The sequence below is a fragment of the Pseudophryne corroboree genome, chromosome 6, assembly GCF_028390025.1.
Source record: "Pseudophryne corroboree isolate aPseCor3 chromosome 6, aPseCor3.hap2, whole genome shotgun sequence".
NCBI classification, from domain to species: Eukaryota; Metazoa; Chordata; class Amphibia; order Anura; family Myobatrachidae; genus Pseudophryne; species Pseudophryne corroboree.
The window spans coordinates 50219888-50243676 of record NC_086449.1 but is presented as its reverse complement, the minus strand read 5'-3'; the positions used below and the strand labels follow the sequence as shown (position 1 = coordinate 50243676).

At 46.1% G+C, this 23789-nt stretch overlaps 1 long non-coding RNA gene across 1 annotated transcript; it reads right to left on the bottom strand.

The window, feature by feature from the left end:
• Positions 1–1701: 1701 nt before the first annotated feature.
• LOC134936073 (uncharacterized) lies at positions 1702–23239 on the bottom strand. The gene is made up of 2 exons (XR_010180449.1): positions 23096–23239; positions 1702–3520 (listed from the first exon to the last, which is right to left on the bottom strand). It is a non-coding gene; the product is annotated as an uncharacterized LOC134936073 (long non-coding RNA).
• Between the last annotated feature and the right edge of the window lie 550 nt (positions 23240–23789).

Genomic DNA, 23789 nt, shown 5'->3' with positions numbered 1-23789 from the left:
CTCCCCCTGTTTCCTGTCATTGCCGGAGGACTGGGGGCCAGGAGTATGCATGGCTGCAAGCTTATCAAGAAGGAGATTTGTGTCCATGGCGAGTGGCCGCGGCGGTGTAGTGAGTGACTGTCTTACTCTCTGCAGCAGCGCCCTTTACATATTGGCGCTCTACACGCGTGCGTACCCCGCGTATGCGTCGGGCCGACCCTGATGATCACCTAAGTATCTCTCCTGGGTCTATCTTCTAAAATGTAGAAGAGGAATGTACAAAAGTATTATTATTGATGAAATCGTTTTATTCAATGAGTGTTATGGGGGAGGCCCTCGATATCCCAGCTGTCAGGACCCCGGCGCTCTGCATACCGGCGGTCAGGATCATGGCGCAGATATGCTGGGAGCCGGTATCCTAAGCGCCGGTACATCGTAGTACACCCGTTATGGGGACAACTGCTAGTAACATGTATGGGTATTACAGATATGGGGCCGGATGTAATGGTTTGGAGACGGCCAGAGCTCAGAGACTCCGGCCCCAACTCATACGTTATTTCACAGCAGCAAATGTTTACAAGGCAAAACCAGTCTCAGAGCTCCGGCCGTCTCGCAGCCCATTACATCCGGCCCATTATTTGTACATGGTCCTTCAGTCTACGTACAGGACAGATCTGTCTGCGTTACATCACTGAGAACTATGGACCTGATTCAGAGATATATGCAGACAGATCTGCGTCCATCTCCTCACATGCTGGGGGCTGCCCAGCACAGGACAAGGCTGCCCGGTATGTGTGATGGTCTGCCTCCTGACGCGTCTCCAATTAGACTGCAGATGCATGAAACTAAGATTGACCCCCAGTAGCGCAGCCTGTCTGCGCTGTCAGCCACCATTTTTTAAATTGGAGCAGCTGCATGTGACATCATGCACCCGCCCCCCAATGCTGCGACGCCACCCCACAGTGGTCGCTGCTGTCAATCATCTTGCGGCCACATCCTTCCAGGATGCAGCCACGAGAAGGGTCACACATGTGCACTGCGGCCAGTGCATGTGCGCAGACCACCCAAATGCATCCGCTGCGTACAAATGCACAGCTGTGTTCAAGTCTGAATGACCCCCTATGTCAAGGTATCGTGTATATTATTACTGTCATACTAGTTTCATTTATTGTGAAGGAACTTTACTATTAGCCTGGTACACAATGTACACAACTTGGGACTTATTAATTACATGATGTGAAAAACAAGCATGCGCTGTAACCCATAGCAACCAGATATCAGCAATTAGCTGTCTAGTGCCAGCAAACAAACAAGTGTTATAATTTGGTTGCTATGGGATACAGATGACCAGTGTTTTACTTGCACCATCTTAGTAAATAGTAATAGTAGTAATATAAAAGGTATTAGAGAAAGGACACGGAGGTATAGAGACCAGAGGAAAGACCTGTAGCGGGTATACTGTAGTTACTACACAGTTAATTTGAAAGCCAGAGATTTTCACTCCATTTGTGTGCTGGATATAAAGGGCAATAGAAATACAAGCAAAACAAGCCTGAATTTACATGTATTATTACTGCCCTTTATCATCCAGCGATCATAGACAGTAAGAATCAGTGGCTTTGAAAAACTGATATTTAGTAAATATAACTGTTGTCTGTTGAAAATCTCAAGCGACCAGGTTCTGGAATACAATGTGTTAAATATGGAGACTCACACAGGACATATTAAAAAGGATAATCATTTATCAAAGTTACAATAATGAAAACATGCAAGTAACAAGTTCTAGTCAGTTACAATAATAACAAGAACAAATTAGAACACTCAGCTCTTATCCCAGATGTTATAAGATCTGTCCCAGATGATGGTCATCGATTAAGTAGTTTAAATAATGTAGTTCAGTCATTCTCCAGGGTCCCGCCTAATAACTTTGTCGCAAGTTACAAGCTGGAGGGGGTTTGTAGAAGTCTAGGTCCACTGCAGCCAGACCTAGCTTCCATCAGAACTACTTGCTTTGTGTAAGTCTCTAGGCTTTATAACCCTACAAGGATTTGCTAACATTGTCTTACCAGATATTACATTCAGGGTCTGTGACGCTGGGTGCAGTAGTCATTCAGGATAACATAATTTATGTTATTCTAGACAACTGTACCCTTTCCCCTACTTATGTACACAATACCCCAAACATCTTACTAGACAGTTTCCCTCTGAGATACTGATAACAGGAACATATATTTATTATAATCAGCCATCCTAAAAGCTGTATACACTTCCCACTCACTATGTCTTTCACACTATGTCAAAGGTGAAAGAAAACTTTCAACTTAACGTGAGACTATATTTCTAACTGGTGCCTATATGTCTGCAAAGCACTAATCCTAATAAAAAGTATGTACAGTATTTAAAGCAATGAGGTCATACATATACAAAATGGAGTTAAACATGGACAAAATGGCATCTAAAAAGTGGTTAAAAATAACACCCCATACAATAACCCATATGGTGAAACAGAGCAGCATACATTGTTCCTGTAGATATACCCAGTACTCATAACCCTGCTGGTCAGAGAAGGAATCCCAGTACTGAGAGGAGCTGCTGGAACTCTCTACTAGTCCCAGCACCTGCATGAGCAGAACAGCTGTATATTACAGAGCTCAGTAATGGCAGTCCCACGGTCATTGGCTATTGTTATACTGCAGCTCTAGTTCCTAACACAGATACCTTCCCAAGGGGAAAAGTACCTCCAGGTCCACTTGTCAGACCTCTCCTGTCTTTATTAAGACTGATTTATATAAAACACTTGTCACATTCAGAAAATAGATATTGGTTCCATTGAATTCATACAGTTGTGATAAGTTACATTACTTATGATACACATGCTGCATTCAGGCCCTCAGAGTGACTCCACATGTGATTACTGAGTGTTTTCTTACTAGTAAAACACTTTCTGCATTCAGAACATGTAAATGGTTTCTCTCCTGTGTGACTCCTCTGATGTATAACAAGATGTGACTTATGGGAAAAACACTTGCTACATTCAGAACATTTAAATGGTTTCTCTCCTGTGTGAATCATCTGATGTATAACAAGATATGATTTCCTGGTAAAACATTTGCTGCATTCAGAACATGTAATTGGGTTTTCTCCTGTGTGACTCCTCTGATGTATAACCAGCTCTGACTTCTGGAAAAAACACTTGCTGCATTCAGAACATTCAAATGGTTTCTCTCCTGTGTGAACTCTCTGGTGTATAACAAGCTGTGCATTCTGGGAAAAACACTTGCTGCATTCAGAACATTCAAATGGTTTCTCTCCTGTGTGACTCCTCTGATGTCTGATAAGATGTGATTTACATGTAAAGCTTCTGTCACACTCAGAGCACAGATGTGGTATCTCTCCTGTGAGACTCATCATGTAAATTCAGAGGCTTAAGAAGAAATTATATCTTTAGTTGGCTAGATCAGGGAACAAGGAGCCTTTCCACGCTGTCTCTTTCCACAGCCTTGTCTTCTATTCTTAGTGGGACTCCAGCTCCTTAAGTTACCTGTAAAAAAAAACAAAATTTTTTATTTATTTAATAGCCTGAAGATCACCATTGTAATCAGTTGTAGTGTTATATTGTATAAGGAACATGATGCATCTTTAGGATGCTGGGCTCCCATTTCCAGTCAAATGTGCAGTACAGAGACCCCTTTCCTCCTGCCAAATGTGTGCAGGGAAGACCAGCTCGCTGCCTTGCTAAGCAGTCTGATCAATATAGATTGCTAAGGGGTGTATCACATGCTGGATATGAAATGGGCTCGCAGAACTAGAAGAACTGGAATGCTGAGAAGCCAGCAGGATAAGTTCCTGATTTAAATGAAAATAGGATTTTGGTACTTACCAGGTAAATCCTTTTCTTTGAATCCATAGGGGGCACTGGAGTACTCTTGGGATATGGACGGCTTAGCAGAAACAAAGGCACTGAATATTTAAATTTAGAACTCTCCACCCCTCCATATCCCAGAGTACCTCAGTGTACTACCTCAGTGTTTTGTACTGAGCCGAACAGGAACTATAGAGAGATTGACCATGGAGAATTCCTATAACATAACAGACAACAACAAAGTTGACACATAACGTTACTGACAACTAAACAGTTGACACCATAACCGATAGAACTTTATAATTTGAACCAATCGGTGAAAATGTGTTACCATAAGCTCCTCTGAGCTTAATACAACCCAGGTAAACTGCTCTGGGTGGGCGTCCAGTGCCCCCTATGGATTCAAAGAAAAGGATTTACCTGGTAAGTACCAAAATCCTATTTTCTTTTTCATCCACTAGGGGTCACTGGAGTACTCTTAGGACGTACCAAAGTTTCCCTCGTGGGCGGGAGAGCTGTTTGACACTTGTAACACTAGGCGGCCAAAGCTAGATGCTGATCCCGCAAACGTATCAAACTTGTAAAAGCGCACAAACGTGTGCACTGAATATCATGAAGCCGCACGGTCAAGCTGCGTCGTAGAAGCTCCACGACCAGCTGGTCATGACGTTCCCACAGAACCTGTGGGATGAGCTATTACTGATGTAGGCGACTGTAACTTAGCCTTAAGGTAAGCCTGACGTGTAGTCAGTTTTATCCATCTGGATAAGGTCTGCTGAGAAGCTGGCTAACCCCACTTGGCAGCATCATAGAGAACAAACAACGTATCCGTATTACGAACTGTAGACGTTCGGGACATATAAACGCGTAATGCGCGTACCACATTCAGAATTCTAGAATGTGCTGTCAACACAGGAACCACTATTGGTTTATTGATGTGAAAAAAATAGGAATTTACTTACCGATAATTCTATTTCTCATAGTCCGTAGTGGATGCTGGGGACTCCGTCAGGACCATGGGGAATAGCGGCTCCGCAGGAGACAGGGCACAAAAGCAAGCTTTTAGGATCACATGGTGTGTACCGGCTCCTCCCCCTATGACCCTCCTCCAAGCCTCAGTTAGGTACTGTGCCCGGACGAGCGTACACAATAAGGAAGGATCTTGAATCCCGGGTAAGACTCACCAGCCACACCAATCACACCGTACAACTTGTGATCTGAACCCAGTTAACAGTATGATAACAACGAAGTAGCCTCTAAAAAAGATGGCTCACAACAATAATAACCCGATTTAGTTAACAATAACTATGTACAAGCATTGCAGACAATCCGCACTTGGGATGGGCGCCCAGCATCCACTACGGACTATGAGAAATAGAATTATCGGTAAGTAAATTCTTATTTTCTCTAACGTCCTAGTGGATGCTGGGGACTCCGTCAGGACCATGGGGATTATACCAAAGCTCCCAAACGGGCGGGAGAGTGCGGATGACTCTGCAGCACCGAATGAGAGAACTCCAAGTCCTCTTTAGCCAGAGTATCAAATTTGTAAAATTTTACAAACGTGTTCTCCCCTGACCACGTAGCTGCTCGGCAAAGTTGTAATGCCGAGACCCCTCGGGCAGCCGCCCAAGATGAGCCCACCTTCCTTGTGGAGTGGGCTTTTACAGTTTTAGGCTGTGGCAGGCCTGCCACAGAATGTGCAAGTTGGATTGTGCTACAGATCCAACGAGCAATCGTCTGTTTAGACGCAGGAGCACCCATCTTGTTGGGTGCATACAAGATAAACAACGAGTCAGATTTTCTGACTCCAGCTGTCCTTGAAATATATATTTTCAATGCTCTGACAACGTCCAGTAACTTGGAGTCCTCCAAGTCGCTAGTAGCCGCAGGCACCACAATAGGCTGGTTCAAGTGAAAAGCCGAAACCACCTTAGGGAGAAAATTAGGGCGTGTCCGCAGTTCTGCCCTGTCCGAATGGAAAATCAGATATGGGCTTTTGTACGATAAAGCCGCCAACTCTGAAACTCTCCTGGCTGAAGCCAGGGCCAGTAACATGGTTACTTTCCATGTAAGATACTTCAAATCTACCGATTTGAGAGGCTCAAACCAATGAGATTTGAGAAAATCCAAAACTACGTTTAGATCCCACGGTGCCACTGGAGGCACAATCGGAGGCTGTATATGTAATACACCCTTGACAAAAGTTTGTACTTCAGGCACTGAAGCCAATTCTTTCTGGAAGAAGATTGATAAGGCCGAAATTTGAACCTTAATAGACCCCAATTTGAGGCCCATAGACAATCCTGCCTGCAGGAAATGTAGGAATCGACCCAATTGGAATTCTTCCGTTGGGGCCTTCTTGGTTTCACACCACGCAACATATTTTCTCCAAATGCGGTGATAATGTTGTGCGGTCACTTCCTTCCTAGCTTTAATCAAGGTAGGAATAACTTCCTCTGGAATGCCCTTTTCTTTTAGAATCCGGCGTTCAACCGCCATGCCGTCAAACGCAGTCGCGGTAAGTCTTGGAACATACAAGGTCCCTGCTGAAGCAGATCCCTTCTTAGAGGTAGAGGCCACGGATCTTCCGTGAGCATCTCCTGAAGTTCCGGGTACCAAGTTCTTCTTGGCCAATCCGGAGCCACTAGTATTGTTCTTACTCCCCTTTTTCGTATAATTCTCAGTACCTTTGGTATGAGAGGCAGAGGAGGGAACACATACACTGACTGGTACACCCACGGTGTCACCAGAGCGTCCACAGCTATTGCCTGAGGGTCTCTTGACCTGGCGCAATATCTGTCCAATTTCTTGTTGAGGCGAGACGCCATCATGTCTACCTTTGGTTTTTCCCAATGGTTCACAATCATGTGGAAAACTTCCGGATGAAGTCCCCACTCTCCCGGGTGAAGGTCGTGTCTGCTGAGGAAGTCTGCTTCCCAGTTGTCCACTCCCGGGATGAACACTGCTGACAGTGCTATGACATGATTTTCCGCCCAGCGAAGAATTCTTGCAGCTTCTGTCATTGCTCTTCTGCTTCTCGTGCCGCCTTGTCTGTTTACGTGGGCGACCGCCGTGATGTTGTCCGACTGGATCAACACCGGCTGACCCTGAAGCAGCGGTTTCGCCAAGCTTAGAGCATTGTAGATCGCTCTTAGCTCCAGTATATTTATGTGAAGAGACGTCTCCAGGTTTGACCATACACCCTGGAAGTTTCTTCCCTGTGTGACTGCTCCCCAGCCTCGTAGGCTGGCATCCGTAGTCACCAGGACCCAGTCCTGTATGCCGAATCTGCGGCCCTCTAACAGATGGGCACTCTGCAACCACCACAGGAGAGACAACCTTGTTCTTGGTGACAGTGTTATCCGCTGATGCATGTGCAGATGCGATCCGGACCATTTGTCCAGCAGATCCCACTGAAATATTCGTGCGTGGAATCTGCCGAATGGAATTGCTTCGTAAGAAGCCACCATCTTTCCCAGGAGTCTTGTGCATTGATGTACTGACACATTTCCTGGTTTTAGGAGGTTCCTGACAAGTTCGGATAACTCCCTTGCTTTCTCCTCCGGGAGAAACACCTTTTTCTGAACAGTGTCCAGAATCATTCCCAGGAACAGCAGACGTGTTGTCGGGGTCAATTGAGATTTTGGAAGATTCAGAATCCACCCGTGTTGTTGAAGCACTACTTGGGTTAGTGCTACACCGACTTCCAGCTGTTCTCTGGACCTTGCCCTTATCAGGAGATCGTCCAAGTAAGGGATAATTAATACGCCTTTTCTTCGTAAAAGAACCATCATTTCGGTCATTACCTTGGTAAAGACCCGAGGTGCCGTGGACAAACCAAACGGCAGCGTTTGAAACTGATAATGACAGTTTTGTATCACGAACCTGAGATACCCTTGGTGTGAGGGGTAAATTGGGACATGCAGATAAGCATCTTTTATGTCCAGGGACACCATGAAGTCCCCTTCTTCCAGATTCGCTATCACTGCTCTTAGTGACTCCATCTTGAACTTGAATTTCTGTATGTACAGGTTCAAGGATTTCAGATTTAGAATAGGTCTTACCGAACCGTCCGGCTTCGGTACCACAAATAGTGTGGAATAATACCCCTTTCCCTGTTGTAGGAGGGGTACCTTGACTATCACCTGCTGAGAATACAGCTTGTGAATGGCTTCCAATACCGTCGCCCTTTCTGAGGGAGACGTTGGTAAAGCAGACTTTAGGAACCGGCGAGGGGGAGACCTTTCGAATTCCAACATGTAACCCTGAGATACTATCTGCAGGATCCACGGGTCCACCTGTGAGCGAGCCCACTGATTGCTGAAAATCTTTAGTCGACCCCCCACCGCTCCTGAGTCCGCTTGTAAAGCCCCAGCGTCATGCTGAGGGCTTTGCAGAACCCGGGGCGGGCTTCTGTTCCTGGGCAGGGGCTGCTTGCTGCCCTCTCTTACCCTTTCCTCTGCCTCGGGGCAGATATGACTGTCCTTTTGCCCGCTTGTTTTTATAGGAGCGAAAGGACTGCGGCTGAAAAGACGGTGTCTTTTTCTGTTGGGAGGGGGTCTGAGGTAAAAAAGTGGATTTGCCGGCAGTTGCCGTGGCCACCAGATCCGATAGACCGACCCCAAATAATTCCTCTCCTTTATACGGCAATACTTCCATATGCCGTTTGGAATCCGCATCACCTGACCACTGTCGCGTCTATAAACTTCTTCTGGCAGATATGGACATCGCACTTACTCTCGATGCCAGAGTGCAAATATCCCTCTGAGCATCTCGCATATAAAGAAACGCATCCTTTAATTGCTCTAAAGTCAACAAAATACTGTCCCTATCGAGGGTATCAATATTTTCAGTCAGGGAATCCAACCACACTACCCCAGCACTGCACATCCAGGCTGAGGCTATTGCTGGTCGGAGTATAACACCAGTATGTGTGTATATACTCTTCAGGGTAGTTTCCAGCCTCCTATCTGCTGGATCCTTGAGGGCGGCCGTATCAGGAGACGGCAACGCCACTTGTTTTGATAAACGTGTGAGCGCTTTATCCACCCTAGGGGGTGTTTCCCAGCGCGCCCTAACCTCTGGTGGGAAAGGGTATAATGCCAATAACTTCTTAGAAATTAGCAGTTTTCTATCTGGGTTAACCCACGCTTCTTCACACACGTCATTCAATTCCTCTGATTCTGGAAAAGCTACAGGTAGTTTTTTCACCCCCCACATAATACCCCTTTTTGAGGTACCTGCAGTATCAGAGATCTGCAAAGCCTCCTTCATTGCCGTGATCATATAACGTGTGGCCCTATTGGAAAATACGTTTGTTTCTTCACCGTCGACACTAGATTCATCTGTGTCGGTACCTGTGTCGACTGACTGAGGTAAGGGACGTTTTACAGCCCCTGACGGTGTCTGAGACGCCTGAGCAGGTACTAACTGGTTTTCCGGCCGTCTCATTTCGTCAACTGACTTTTGTAATGTGCTAACATTATCACGTAATTCCATAATTAAAGCCATCCATTCCGGTGTCGACTCCCTAGGGGGTGACATCACCATTACCGGCAATTGCCCTGCCTCCATACCAACATCGTCCTCATACATGTCGACACACACGTACCGACACACAGCAGACACACAGGGAATGCTCTATCGAAGACAGGACCCCACTAGCCCTTTGGGGAGACAGAGGGAGAGTTTGCCAGCACACACCAAAAGCGCTATAAACAACCCTAAAAGGTGTTGTTTCTGTTATATGCGCTTTAAAATATAGAAATATCGCCAAAATATGCCCCCCTTCTCTTTTTTACCCTGTTTCTGTAGTGCAGTGCAGGGGAGAATCCTGGGAGCCTTCCTCACAGCGGAGCTGAGCAGGAAAATGGCGCTGTGTGCTGAGGAGAATAAGCCCTGCCCCCTTTTCGGCGGGCTTTTCTCCCGGAGTTTTAGATATCTGGCCTGGGTTAAATACATACATATAGCCTCAATGGCTATATGTGATGTATTCTTTTGCCATAGAAGGTATTAAATATTGCTGCCCAGGGCGCCCCCAGCAGCGCCCTGCACCCTCCGTGACCGTTCAGTGTGAAGTGTGTGACAACAATGGCGCACAGCTGCAGTGCTGTGCGCTACCTTCATGAAGACTGAAGAGCCTTCTGCCGCCTGTTTCCGGACCTTCAATCTTCAGCATCTGTAAGGGGGATCGGCGGCGCGGCTCCGGGACGAACCCCAGGGTGAGACCTGTGTTCCGACTCCCTCTGGAGCTATGTCCAGTAGCCTAAGACTCCAATCCATCCTGCACGCAGGTGAGTTGAAAATCTCTCCCCTAAGTCCCTCGATGCAGTGAGCCTGTTGCCAGCAGGACTCACTGAAAATAAAAAACCTAAAAACTTTTTCTAAGCAGCTCTTTAGGAGAGCCACCTAGATTGCACCCTGCTCGGACGGGCACAAAAACCTAACTGAGGCTTGGAGGAGGGTCATAGGGGGAGGAGCCGGTACACACCATGTGATCCTAAAAGCTTGCTTTTGTGCCCTGTCTCCTGCGGAGCCGCTATTCCCCATGGTCCTGACGGAGTCCCCAGCATCCACTAGGACGTTAGAGAAATTACACTAGCTTTGGTAAGAAATCGGAATTCGTCCGAAGTTCCGCTCTGTCATCAGGAAAGCCAAATACGGTGGCTTGCAGTACAAGGCACCCAAATTTGAAAAACGCCTTGCCGAAGCTAAGGATAGAAGAAAAAAAAGTTTTCCAAGTGAGAAACGTAATATCCACTTGTTGTAAGGGCTCAAATTATGAAGACTGTTAGAAATCTGAACCCAGCTTCAAGTCGCATGGCGCTGTAGGTGGGATAAATGGAGGCTGCACCCTGAGGACACCCTGCAGAAAGGTGTGTACCGACGGCAATAGAGCCAATCGTCTTTGAAAATAAATTGACAACACAGATACCTGCACCTTCAGTGTAGATAAACGCAGTTCTCCATCCAACCCCGTCTGTAAAAATAACAGAAATACGGGTAACTTGAAAGATGATGTCGGAAACTTCCGAGCTTCACACCAACCTATATAGGCACGCCAAATTCTGTAATAATGAGCTGCCGTAACCGGCTGCCTAGCTCGTAACATGGTTGGTATAACCGATACTGTAATGCCCTCTCTGTTTGTTAAGAGGGCGGTCTCAACAACCACCCCGTCAACCGCAGCCGCGGTAAATAGGGGTAAAAGAACGGCCCCTGTTGTAACGGGTTGGACGTAGTATGAGCGGCCAAGGATAGTCTGCGAGTATTCCTCGGAGATTCGAGAAGCAAGCTCTCCGAGACCCATGAGATATCACTAGTATGACTGTGACGAACTGTCTTATGATCCGTTTTAGCAACGGAGAGAGCAGCGGAAAACGGTGGAACCAGATACACGAGGCTGTACGGCCACGCGAATGTGAGAGCATCCACCGCCACTGCCCTTGGGATCTGTCGTTCTGTACACATACTGGGCGTTTGTAATTGTGGCGAGATGCCATCATGTCCACCTGACGGAAACCCCACCTGTGGACCCACATGTGAAACACCTCTCGATTTAATGCCCAGTCTCCTGGATGAAAATCCAGACGGTTGAGATCATCTGTCTCGCAGATGTCCACTTCCGGAATGAACCCAGTCGACAATATCACCTTGTGGTATTCTGGGCAATTGAGGATTCAAGCTACTTCCCGCAGTGCCATGCGGCTTCTCGGTCCTCCCTGGTTGTTGTGTATGCAACTACCGTTGCGTTGTCTGACTGCACTTGGACAGTCTGAGAGCGAAGCATGTAGTGCATTGTAAATTGCACGGAGTTCCAGGACATTTATAGACAGCAATCTGTCGTGATCCGTTTAGAAACCCTGTCGCTGACCATTTTAAACCACAACTCCCCAACCTCAGACTCTCGCCCAGAGTAGAGACACCCTCGCCCCCCTGTGGGAAACGCGAGTGAAACCCGCCGAACTGAAGCGCTTCGAAAGCACATCATTGTTCCTAATAGGCGAATACACCAATGTAGTGTGCGTGGCTTGAGCACTAATTGTACCAGATCGTATAATCTGTTCTTTCTGGTGTAGTAGGGAAATCTTTGATTTACCGTATCTGTAATCATACCTAGGAATCAAAGTCGTTGAGACGGAATTAGATGCGATTGTTTTTGAACTTGACACTGCAACCGTGGTGCACGTTAGCAGCGCAAGTGAGAGGAGCCTCTGTTGAGACAGAGCTCTTATGAGCAGATCGTCTAAGTATGGAACGATTGTCACTGCCAGGGCTCTGAGATGAGCTATCATCACAAACATCACTCTGGTGAATACCCGATGCTCTGACAAGAGGCCAAACGGCAGAACCTGAAACGGTTAATGGTTGCGGCGTATTGCAAAACGCAAGAACCTGTGATGAAGTGACCAAACCGTAATGGGTAAATACGCATCCTGAAGATCAAGCGCAATCATGCCATCTTGTGGCTCCAAATATTCAAATACTAACCGCAGAAAATCCATTTTCAATCTGTAGTAAGTGACTTGCTGATTGAGACAGCGACGGAGCCCTCCGGCTTCGGTACCCCAAACAGAGGGGAATAATAACCCTGACTTTGTTGGTGTACCAGGCCTGGAAATAAAAACTGCTGAAACCAGCAGAGACTGAATGGCAACCTGCCAAAACGCCTAATTTCGTCCGACAGAGGCAGTCTTGTCTTTTAACCTTTAAATAGCGGATACATCCATGAGTGGATGGCTGGAAACCCGGCAAATGTAACGTGTAAAGGCGCGCTTCCACAATTGGAAATTCGAGATGGCCTGAGAGGCCGTCAAGCCACTGGCTTGTTGTGACTTTAGCGCCCTGGCGTTACAAGGCGTGACTGTTTTTGTACCACAGCCTTGAAAAGACTGAAGTCTAAAGGCTTTGAACGCCGGACCAAAGTATTTCCGTCTTGATACCAGAGGAGGCAATGGCTAGACTTTACCCCCCCCCCCCCTTCCCCTTGGCCTGAAATATCAAATTTAGGACCAAACAACTTCTGGCCTTGTCGTGCTGAAACTAGCGACGATGAAAAGCGAGAATCGAGGTAACAGGCGTCAGCAGAAGCTTTACAGAGATACTCTGCAGCTTCTCATTAACGATAAGTCTAACGTGATCGTCATTGTTTCCATACATAGAGCGCCTAGTGACCCAAATGTATCTTGGGTCTTTATAAGGTTTGACACCGACGAATTCACCAATGGCGGATTCTCCCATTTAGATGTGGAAACGGGTAAATAGACTTAAATCTTAGTCAGATATTCTAAATAAGAAACTCATTGAAGATCTGTCGTTTATTAAATACGACGGATTAGATGTTAGAGTCTCCTTAGTCTCTGTAAAATTGAGACATTGACTCACTGGTCATTAGCAATGTATGGTTGCCCAAACCCCGCACTATCTGACTGCTGGTCTAATGTGCCCTTCTCACTCGTAGTTATCGCTGTGAGGTTTGACATAGAATTGTCAGACTGCATTAAATTATAAGTCCGTTAGAGCTGGCGGAGTAACTTCCGAGACTCCGATCTTACCGCTCCTGTCGAGCGGAGTCAATTTGAATTGCCAATGCTTAACATAGGATCTGGGAATGAACCGGCTTCCGGAGTGGAAACCTACAAAGCAACTGAATCTGTGGTAGATTTATGTACAGACATTGTAGTAAACCTTATTTTTAGTCTGTGTTGGAGCCTTACCCCTTATACACACAGACAACACAATAGCCAAAGGCCAGACACTTGCACAACCCAGTAAAATCTTTACTTAAGGTGTGTAATATATTTTATATATATATATATATATATATATATATATTTATGTCGAAATACAGTTCACATGGCTAGCCTATGTGAAACCTGAACCAAAATTCCCACTAACACCCCTGCGCCTCCGTGTGGAGTAGAGATGTAGGGCAGGAATGTTCTGGAATTACAAACTGGAAGAAACAGGAAGCATGGTTAAAATGGCCCCCATGCCATGCTTACACTGATAATCACAGGACAGGTTACAATACCTGCTGCAGTGTTAATATAGACTCAATAGACTATTATACATTGATAATCACAGTCTAGTATACAGTGATAAACACATGCAGGTTACAATACATGCCTTCAGTGTTAATATAGGCTCAATAGCCTATTATACAGTGCATAATCACAGGCAGGTCACATCCAGTTAATATAAGCTCTGCCTGCAGTTAATTTTGTATTAACATTCCTATAGATATGGCAGCCTGCTATTCTTTCCCCTTGCAGCCGCGCTGTAATCAGTCAGGTCCCCCCCCCCCCCCTTCCCTGTACTCCCTGTAGCGCTGTCTCAGCGGTGAGCCGGGAAGCTCATTGCAGGGAGGTGAGGGACACATTTCAGAGCAGCGGAGGTCGGCTGGCCGGAGCGCGTAGCTGCTTCCGGCGTCGCTAGCCGAGCTGCGGCGGGTCTCCCCCTCTGGGCGCTGCACTTTCAATACAGCGCTGACGCAGCGCCTGGCGGGAGGACGGAGCGCCTGGGGCGGGTGGCCGGAGCGGGCAGACGGAGCGCTGGACGGAGCGGCTGGGGCGGCTATTATGAGCGGGCGCATTACCAACGGACCCCACACAGCGGGGCGGCCGCCTGCGCTGACCGCCCCGTTTCCCCAGCATACCTTTTGTAGGGAGGTCTGCGACGGGCTTCTAAGCTCCGAGTTCTCCGGTCATAGCTGCGACGGGGCTTCTATCTGTAAGCTCCGTCCAGCTCTTCAGGTCATGGCTGCGACGGGGCTTCTATGTGTAAGCTCCGTCCAGCTGTTGTTCCTGGTCTCGTTCATGGCTGCGACGGGGCTTCTTTCTGTAAGCTCCGTCCAGCTCTTGTTCCTGCCAGTTGATCACTCCTTCATGGCTGCGACGGGGCTTCTATGTGTAAGCTCGGTCCAGCTGTTGCAGGAGCAGTGGGCTGCCTGTGGCTGTGAGGGTGCTCTTTGTGAGGACCGACACGCCATGCGCTGCCCGTGCAGCGGCACTATCCCGGACCCATGTTTTTCCAGAAACTGGGAAGGGATGTGCTAAGTGAAAAAAAATGGTAAAATGTAAAAGTAAAAATGAAAAATTTAATAAAATCTTCCACCAAGTGTGGGAACTTCCCACAAGCCTTGTTAGTGCTGTGAGCACAGAAAAAACACTGAGGTAGTACACAGAGGTACTCTGGGATATGGAGGGGTGGAGAGTTCTAAATTTAAATATTCAGTGCCTTTGTTTCTGCTAAGCCGTCCATATCCCAAGAGTACTCCAGTGACCCCTAGTGGATGAAAAATAAACATAGAAACTAAGGGGGGAATTCAAAGTTGAACGTAGATGTGCTAAATTTAGCACTTGTACGATCATTTACTCTGACATGCGGGGGGATGCCCAGCACAGGGCAAGTCTGCCGTGCATGTCAGGGTCAACCCACCCCACACAGGTATAAAAGCATCGCACAGCGGTGATGCTTATGTACCTGACTAGTAGCTCCCTGCCAGCATAGCTCCTGTGCAGCGGCAGGGAGCTACCCACCACGCTTTGGGTCACAGCAGCTGCGTGTGACATCACGCAGCCACCACGGCCCGCCCCCCCCCAAATGGTTCGGACACGCCTCCGTTGTCCAGACCACACCCCACCAACTCAAGGAAAATAAGTGGTTTACAGAGTGCGCAACAAGGTCCAGAAGTCAGCCCAGCAAAGATATAAAGAAGTTTCACCTACTGCAAAACATTTTCACAGTTCTAGGATATAATATTCTCCACTAAGGCGCCTTACAAATGTAACAAGTCATATTACTAATGTTTGTTCTCTTCAATCTTATACTTGTATTTCACAACCTATAGACTGTGTGTTTGTGTTCACCATCAGGTAAAAATTTCAAATACCACACATGTAAAGAGAGAAAAAATAAAATTTTAAACCTACCGGTAAATCTTTCTCCTAGTCTGTAGAGGATGCTGGGGACTCCGTAAGGACCATGGGGATAGACTGGCTCCGCAGGAGACATGGGCACTTTAAGAAAGAACTTTAGGTATGGGTGTGCACTGGCTCCTCCCTCTATGCCCCTTCTCCAGATCTCAGTTAGAGAAACTGTGCCCAGACGAGACGGACAGTACGAGGAAAGGATTTTTGTTAATCTAAGGGCAAGATTCATACCAGCCCACACCATCCACACCGTATAACATGGAATATACTAACCAGTTAACAGCATGAACAAAACAGCATCAGCCAAAGACTGATCTTAACTGTAACATAACCCTTATGTAAGCAATAACTATATACAAGTCTTGCAGAAATATGTCCGCACTGGGACGGGCGCCCAGCATCCTCTACGGACTAGGAGAAAAAGATTTACTGGTAGGTTTAAAATCTTATTTTCTCTTACGTCCTAGAGGATGCTGGGGACTCCGTAAGGACCATGACGATTATACCAAAGCTCCCAAATGGGCGGGAGAGTGCGGATGACTCTGCAGCACCGATTGAGCAAACAGGAGGTCCTCGTCAGCCAGGGTATCAAACTTATAGAATTTTGCAAAGGTGTTTGAACCCGACCAAGTAGCAGCTCGGCACAGCTGTAGTGCCGAGACCCCTCGGGCAGCCGCCCAAGAAGGGCCCACCTTCCTAGAGGAATGGGCCTTGACCGATTTTGGTAACGGCAATCCAGCCGTAGAATGAGCCTGCTGAATCGTGTTACAGATCCAGCGAGCAATAGTCTGCTTTGAAGCAGGAGCGCCACCCTTGTTGGCTGCATACAGGACAAACAGTGCTTCTGTTTTTCTGACTCTAGCCGTTCTGGCAACGTAAATTTTCAAAGCCCTGACCACATCAAGGGACTCTGAATCCTCCAAGTTTCGCGTAGCCACAGGCACCAAAATAGGTTGGTTCATATGAAAAGATGACACCACCTTAGGCAAAAATTGAGGACGGGTCCGCAATTCCGCTCTATCCATATGGACAACCAGATAGTGGCTTTTATGAGACAAAGCCGCCAATTCCGACACTCGCCTAGCCGAAGCCAAGGCTAACAACATGACCACCTTCCAAGTGAGATATTTTAACTTCACCATTTCAAGTGGTTCAAACCAGTGCGACTTAAGGAAACTCAACACCACATTAAGGTCCCAAGGTGCCACCGGAGGTACAAAAGGAGGCTGAATATGCAGCACTCCCTTCACAAAAGTCTGTACATCTGGGAGAGAAGCTAATTCTTTCTAAAAGAAATTGGATAAGGCCGAAATCTGAACCTTAATGGAGCCCAATTTTAGGCCCAAATTCACTCCAGTTTGTAGGAAGCGAAGGAAACGGCCTAGATGGAATTCTTCCGTAGGAGCATTCTTGGCCTCACACCAAGAAACATACTTTCGCCATATACGGTGATACTGTTTAGCTGTTACGTCCTTCCTAGCCTTTTTCAGAGTAGGAATGACCTAATCCGGAATGCCCTTTTCCGCTAGGATCCGGCGTTCAACCGCCATGCCGTCAAATGCAGCCGTGGTAAGTCTTGAAACAGACAGGGCCCCTGTTGCAACAGGTCCTGCCTTAGAGGAAGAGGCCACGGATCTTCTGTGAGCATCTCCTGCAGATCCAGATACCAGGCCCTTCGCGGCCAATCTGGAACAATGAAAATTGTCTGTACTCCTCTTTTTCTTATTATTCTCAACACCTTTGGGATGAGAGGAAGAGGAGGAAACACATAAACCGACTGGAACACCCACGGTGTCACCAGGGCGTCCACAGCTACCGCCTGAGGGTCTCTTGACCTGGCACAATATCTCAGTAGCTTTTTGTTGAGGAGGGACGCCATCATGTCTATCTGTGGCAGTCCCCACTGACTTGCAATCTGTGTGAAGACTTCCTGATTAAGTCCCCACTCTCCTTGATGCAGGTCGTGCGTGCTGAGGAAGTCTGCTTCCCAGTTGTCCACTCCTGGAATGAACACTGCTGACAGTGCGCTTACATGATTTTCCGCCCAGCAAAGAATCCTAGTGGCTTCCGCCATCGCCACTCTGCTCCTTGTGCCGCCTTGGCGGTTTACGTGAGCCACTGCGGTGATGTTGTCTGACTGAATCAGAACCGGTAGGTCGCGAAGTAAGTTCTCCGCTTAACGCAGGGCGTTGTGTATGGCCCTTAGCTCCAGGACGTTGATGTGAAGACAAGTCTCCTGACTTGTCCAAAGTCCTTGGAAGCTTCTTCCTTGTGTGACTGCTCCCCAAACTCGGAGGCTCGCGTCCGTGGTCACCAGAACCCATTCCTGAATGCCGAACCTGCGGCCCTCTAGAAGGTGAGCACTCTGTAGCCACCACAGGAGAGATACCCTGGCCCTGGGGGACAGTGTGATCAATTGATGAATCTGTAGACGAGACCCAGACCACTTGTCCAGTAGGTCCCATTGGAAGGTCCTCGCATGGAACCTGCTGAAGGGAATGGCCTCGTACGATGCCACCATCTTTCCCAGGACTCTATCTCTATATATACTGTATATGTATAATGTGCAGTGTTATTATACAGCATGGACTCTGTCCTAGGTTATACACATGATACGCTAGGGACTATATACCAATAACATCTATCTCTATATATACTGTATATGCATAATGTGCAGTGTTATTATACAGGAGGGACTCTGCCCTAGGTTATTCACATGATACGCTAGGGACTATATACCAATAACATCTATATATACGGTATATGTATAATGTGCAGTGTTATTATACAGCAGGGACTCTGTCCTAGGTTATACACATGATACGCTGGGGACTATATACCAATAACATCTATCTCTATATATACTGTATATGCATAATGTGCAGTGTTATTATACAGGAGGGACTCTGCCCTAGGTTATTCACATGATACGCTAGGGACTATATACCAATAACATCTCTCTATATATACTGTATATGTATAATGTGCAGTGTTATTATACAGCAGGGACGCTGCCCTAGGTTATACACATGATACACTAGGGACTATATACCAATAACATCTATCTCTATATATACTGTATATGTATAATGTGCAGTGTTATTATACAGCAGGGACTCTGCCCTAGGTTATACACATGATACACTAGGGACTATATACCAATAACATCTATCTCTATATATACTGTATATGTATAATGTGCAGTGTTATTATACAGCAGGGATACTGTCCTAGGTTATATACATGATACACTAGGGACTATATACCAATAACATCTCTCTCTATATATACTGTATATGTATAATGTGCAGTGTTATTATACAGCAGGGACACTGTCTTAGGTTATACACATGATACACTAGGGACTATATACCAATAACATCTATCTCTATATATACTGTATATGTATAATGTGCAGTGTTATTATACAGCAGGGACACTGTCCTAGGTTATACACATGATACACTAGGGACTATATACCAATAACATCTATCTCTATATATACTGTATATGTATAATGTGCAGTGTTATTATACAGCAGGGACACTGCCCTAGGTTATATACATGATACACTAGGGACTATATACCAATAACATCTCTCTCTATATATACTGTATATGTATAATGTGCAGTGTTATTATACAGCAGGGACTCTGCCCTAGGTTATACACATGATACACTAGGGACTATATACCAATAACATCTCTCTCTATATATACTGAATATGTATAATGTGCAGTGTTATTATACAGCAGGGACTCTGCCCTAGGTTATACACATGATACACTAGGGACTATATACCAATAACATCTATCTCTATATATACTGTATATGTATAATGTGCAGTGTTATTATACAGCAGGGATACTGTCCTAGGCTATACACATGATAGGATACAGATATAGCTTTCTCTCCCTATATACACCTATACTACAGATGTAGCCACACTCATCTATACCGTGATGTATTCCCACATGCCCACGCATTGCTGCATAGTGTGAACGCGCCGCTGTGATACTGATTGCAGCGGGTGTTAGCGCCATAGGGTAACATGGTGTGTGCATGCGTACGCAGTGTGCACACTTATCACCACATCGCTGCCGCGATACACAACGATGATCATGGCTACATCTGTATATATAATATACACAATATATATGCCGGTATATGATGCTACCTGTATAAATATAATGAGCGCTGTGTATTACACAGCAGGGTCATCCCCATCCCCCATCCGCCGCTCGCCCACCTTCCATCCAAGGACCTTATTCAATAAGGATTGCAAAATTATCAAATCACAATCCGGCTTATTATGGAACGGCTGCACATGAGCAGTGTTTGCATCGCGCACGTGTGAGTAATAAAAGCGACAGAAAATGCGTACCCATCGTGATCATAATGCAGACGCTATTTGACTGTCAGGAAGCCGGCGTTTCTGGGCGGAAACCTGCCATTTTCTGGGTGTAAGTGCGAAAACGCAGGCGTCCCAGGTGTTTTTAAAGTGGGCCTCTGACATCAGCGATGACCACTTCATAGAAACATAGAATTTGACGGCAGATAAGAACCACTTGGCCTATCTAGTCTGCCCCTTTTTTATTTTATCCTTTAGGCAATCTCAACCCTTTTTTAACCTTGATTCTTTGTAAGGATATTCATATGCCTGTCCCAAGCATGTTTAAATTGCCCTACAGTCTTAGCCTCTACCACCTCTGATGGGAGGCTATTCCACTTATCCACTACCCTTTCTGTGAAGTAATTTTTCCTTAAATTTCCCCTGAACCTCCCCCCCTCCAGTCTCAATGTATGCCCTCGAGTTCTAATACTTCTTTTCCTTTGAAGAATGTTTCCCTCCTGAACTTTGTTAAGACCCTTTATATATTTGAAAGTTTCTATCATGTCCCCCCTTTCCCTTCTCTCCTCCAAACTATACATGTTAAGATCTTTTAGCCTTTCCGGGTAAGTTTTGTGATGTGTAGGCCATGCACCATTTTAGTTGCCCTTCTTTGTACACTCTCTAATGTATTTATATCCTTCTGGAGATACTTCCAGCCTCTTGTGTCACAAGAATTGTAGCCGACCTTACCTGGCGCAGATAGGAAAAATCTTCCATGTTCCGGTAATTGCGCATGGTTCTGCGATCAGCTGCATATTGCGATGCAGTCACAGTTTCTGCAATGGGCGTTTTTTCTCAATTTCTGGGCAGCAACTATTTGATCGCAGAAACTGCTTTATATCAGAAATTGCAATCCTTACTGCATAAGGGGCCTAATTCAGACCTGATTGCAACAGTAAAAAAATGTCTCTAATGGGCACAACCATATTGCACTGCAGGTGGGGCAGATGTAACATGTGCAGAGAGTTATATTTGGGTGTGGTGTGTTAAAATTGACTCCCTGACGAAGGCCAATACCGGCCGATACGCGTTGGAGCAAACACAACATTGCCTTGTTACACTATTTTTTCCGACCATCCAACCGACAGAGCTTGAAACCTTAAGACGGAGGACAGAGAGAAAAAGAGAACGACGAGAGGTAGACGGGACCCAGAGGCATCCGAGACTGGTCACGTGACCCAACCCGGAAGTGCAGAGGATCGCCGGGCCGCGGCCGAGACGGAGAAGACCGCTGGCGGAGGAACGAGGAGACGGAGCAGGAGCGATAAGGTAAGGGACCCTGTAGGAGAGGAGAAGGCGCGGCGGACAGCACTAACTGTGCTAGAAGCAGCCCCTACCTCCCTCTCCAAGACTCATGACTGTTCCCCTTCTGTCCAGGGCACCGTGTTGCGCTCATAGAGCGACAGCAGGGTGGACCAGGGTTTAGAGGGACACAGCCTGTCCAGGAGTCCTAATTGCCTAGCACTCACCACACCCCGACCCTCATCGCCAGCGGCAATCCAGGGGTACCCCAAATATTTTTCTCATTGTTTTCCTTTTTCCCCTTTTCCGGATTCAAAGACAATTTTTAATATCACATATATTTTATATTAGTTTGCTTGAAGCTCTGGACTTTTGTTTTTGCACACATTCCATCATACGCTCAGAGGTGGGACGCCACCATTCTGGAGTGACCAGCAACTTTAGAAACAACTTATACCTTGACTACGAAGTATTCCATACTGCTTCTGATAACAACCTCGTACCCCATTTTTCCCTCTCCCCCCCCCCCTTTTTTTTGACCACACGAGTATTTATATATTTATATATTAATTAATTTTTTCTATAAATAAAGACAGTTTTTTCTTCATTCCAATACTGTATATTGCAATTTATTTTATTAAGGTCAAATTATCAAACTGTTTATTGTTTAAGGCATCAAAATCAAATTTTGCACATACTTCACACATCAGGCGCACCTGTGAAAACCTTTTTAGCCTCTACCACCTCTGATGGGAGGCTATTCCACTTATCCACTACCCTTTCTGTGAAGTAATTTTTCCTTAAATTTCCCCTGAACCTCCCCCCCTCCAGTCTCAATGTATGCCCTCGAGTTCTAATACTTCTTTTCCTTTGAAGAATGTTTCCCTCCTGAACTTTGTTAAGACCCTTTATATATTTGAAAGTTTCTATCATGTCTCCCCTTTCCCTTCTCTCCTCCAAACTATACATGTTAAGATCTTTTAGCCTTTCCGGGTAAGTTTTGTGATGTGTAGGCCATGCACCATTTTAGTTGCCCTTCTTTGTACACTCTCTAATGTATTTATATCCTTCTGGAGATACTTCCAGCCTCTTGTGTCACAAGAATTGTAGCCGACCTTACCTGGCGCAGATAGGAAAAATCTTCCATGTTCCGGTAATTGCGCATGGTTCTGCGATCAGCTGCATATTGCGATGCAGTCACAGTTTCTGCAATGGGCGTTTTTTCTCAATTTCTGGGCAGCAACTATTTGATCGCAGAAACTGCTTTATATCAGAAATTGCAATCCTTACTGCATAAGGGGCCTAATTCAGACCTGATTGCAACAGTAAAAAAATGTCTCTAATGGGCACAACCATATTGCACTGCAGGTGGGGCAGATGTAACATGTGCAGAGAGTTATATTTGGGTGTGGGGTGTTAAAATTGAAATCTAAATTGCAGTGTAAAAATAAATCAGCCAGTATTTACCCTGCACAGGAACAGTATAACCCACCCAAATCTAACTCTCTCTGCACATGTTACATCTACCCCACCTGCAGTGCATATGGTTTTATCCATTAGAGATAGATTTTGCTTTTGCGATCAGGTCTGAATTAGGGCCTAGGTCCCACGTGTGGGGAGCTGGTCACACATACCATATATGGTGCCCGCAGACGTCTCTCACATACCAGGCACATCGCTCACCTCACTGCCGGTCACCGTCACCTCCTCTCCCGCCGCCTCCACTGAAATGTGTTGTGTCCAATGTTGTCAACTCTAAATAAAAAACAAGCAGCTGATGAGTGAAAAACAAGCCCAGCACCGGCGTCCTCACTCCTGCTCCTCTCTCCACACACACAGGAAACTTCTCCTCCCCCCTCCTTCCCCTAATCCATGTCCTCCACTCTGAGCTCACACAGAGCCTCTCTCTCACTCCCTGATTGCATTAACTCCTTCAGCTCCTGAAGTGGTGACAGCCCCATACTAAAGCAGGACAATGCAAGGGTGTGGATCATAGGATCCACAGTGTCTAGGTCGACAATGTTTGGGTTGACAGTCACTAAGTCGACAGTGTAACCCTCCCTTATGTCTGACAAGGTTACTAATTCTAATAATGTGCCTCCACCCAAGCTATTGCTCTAATAACAGGCTGCCTGTGATGCCTGACTTCTATCTGTACTTTGTATGTGGGTTTTGTTATATATACATATATGTACATATATATATATATATATATATTACCCATATACCTGTTCTTCTTTCCAGCTCTTCCAATCAACCTCCAGCAACAACAGTTGGTAAGTATTATATTTGTAATATTATTTTACACACCTTATTCATATACTAATAAGTAATAACTAGGTTTATGCATACACCCATGTCCTAGCTACCCCACTCT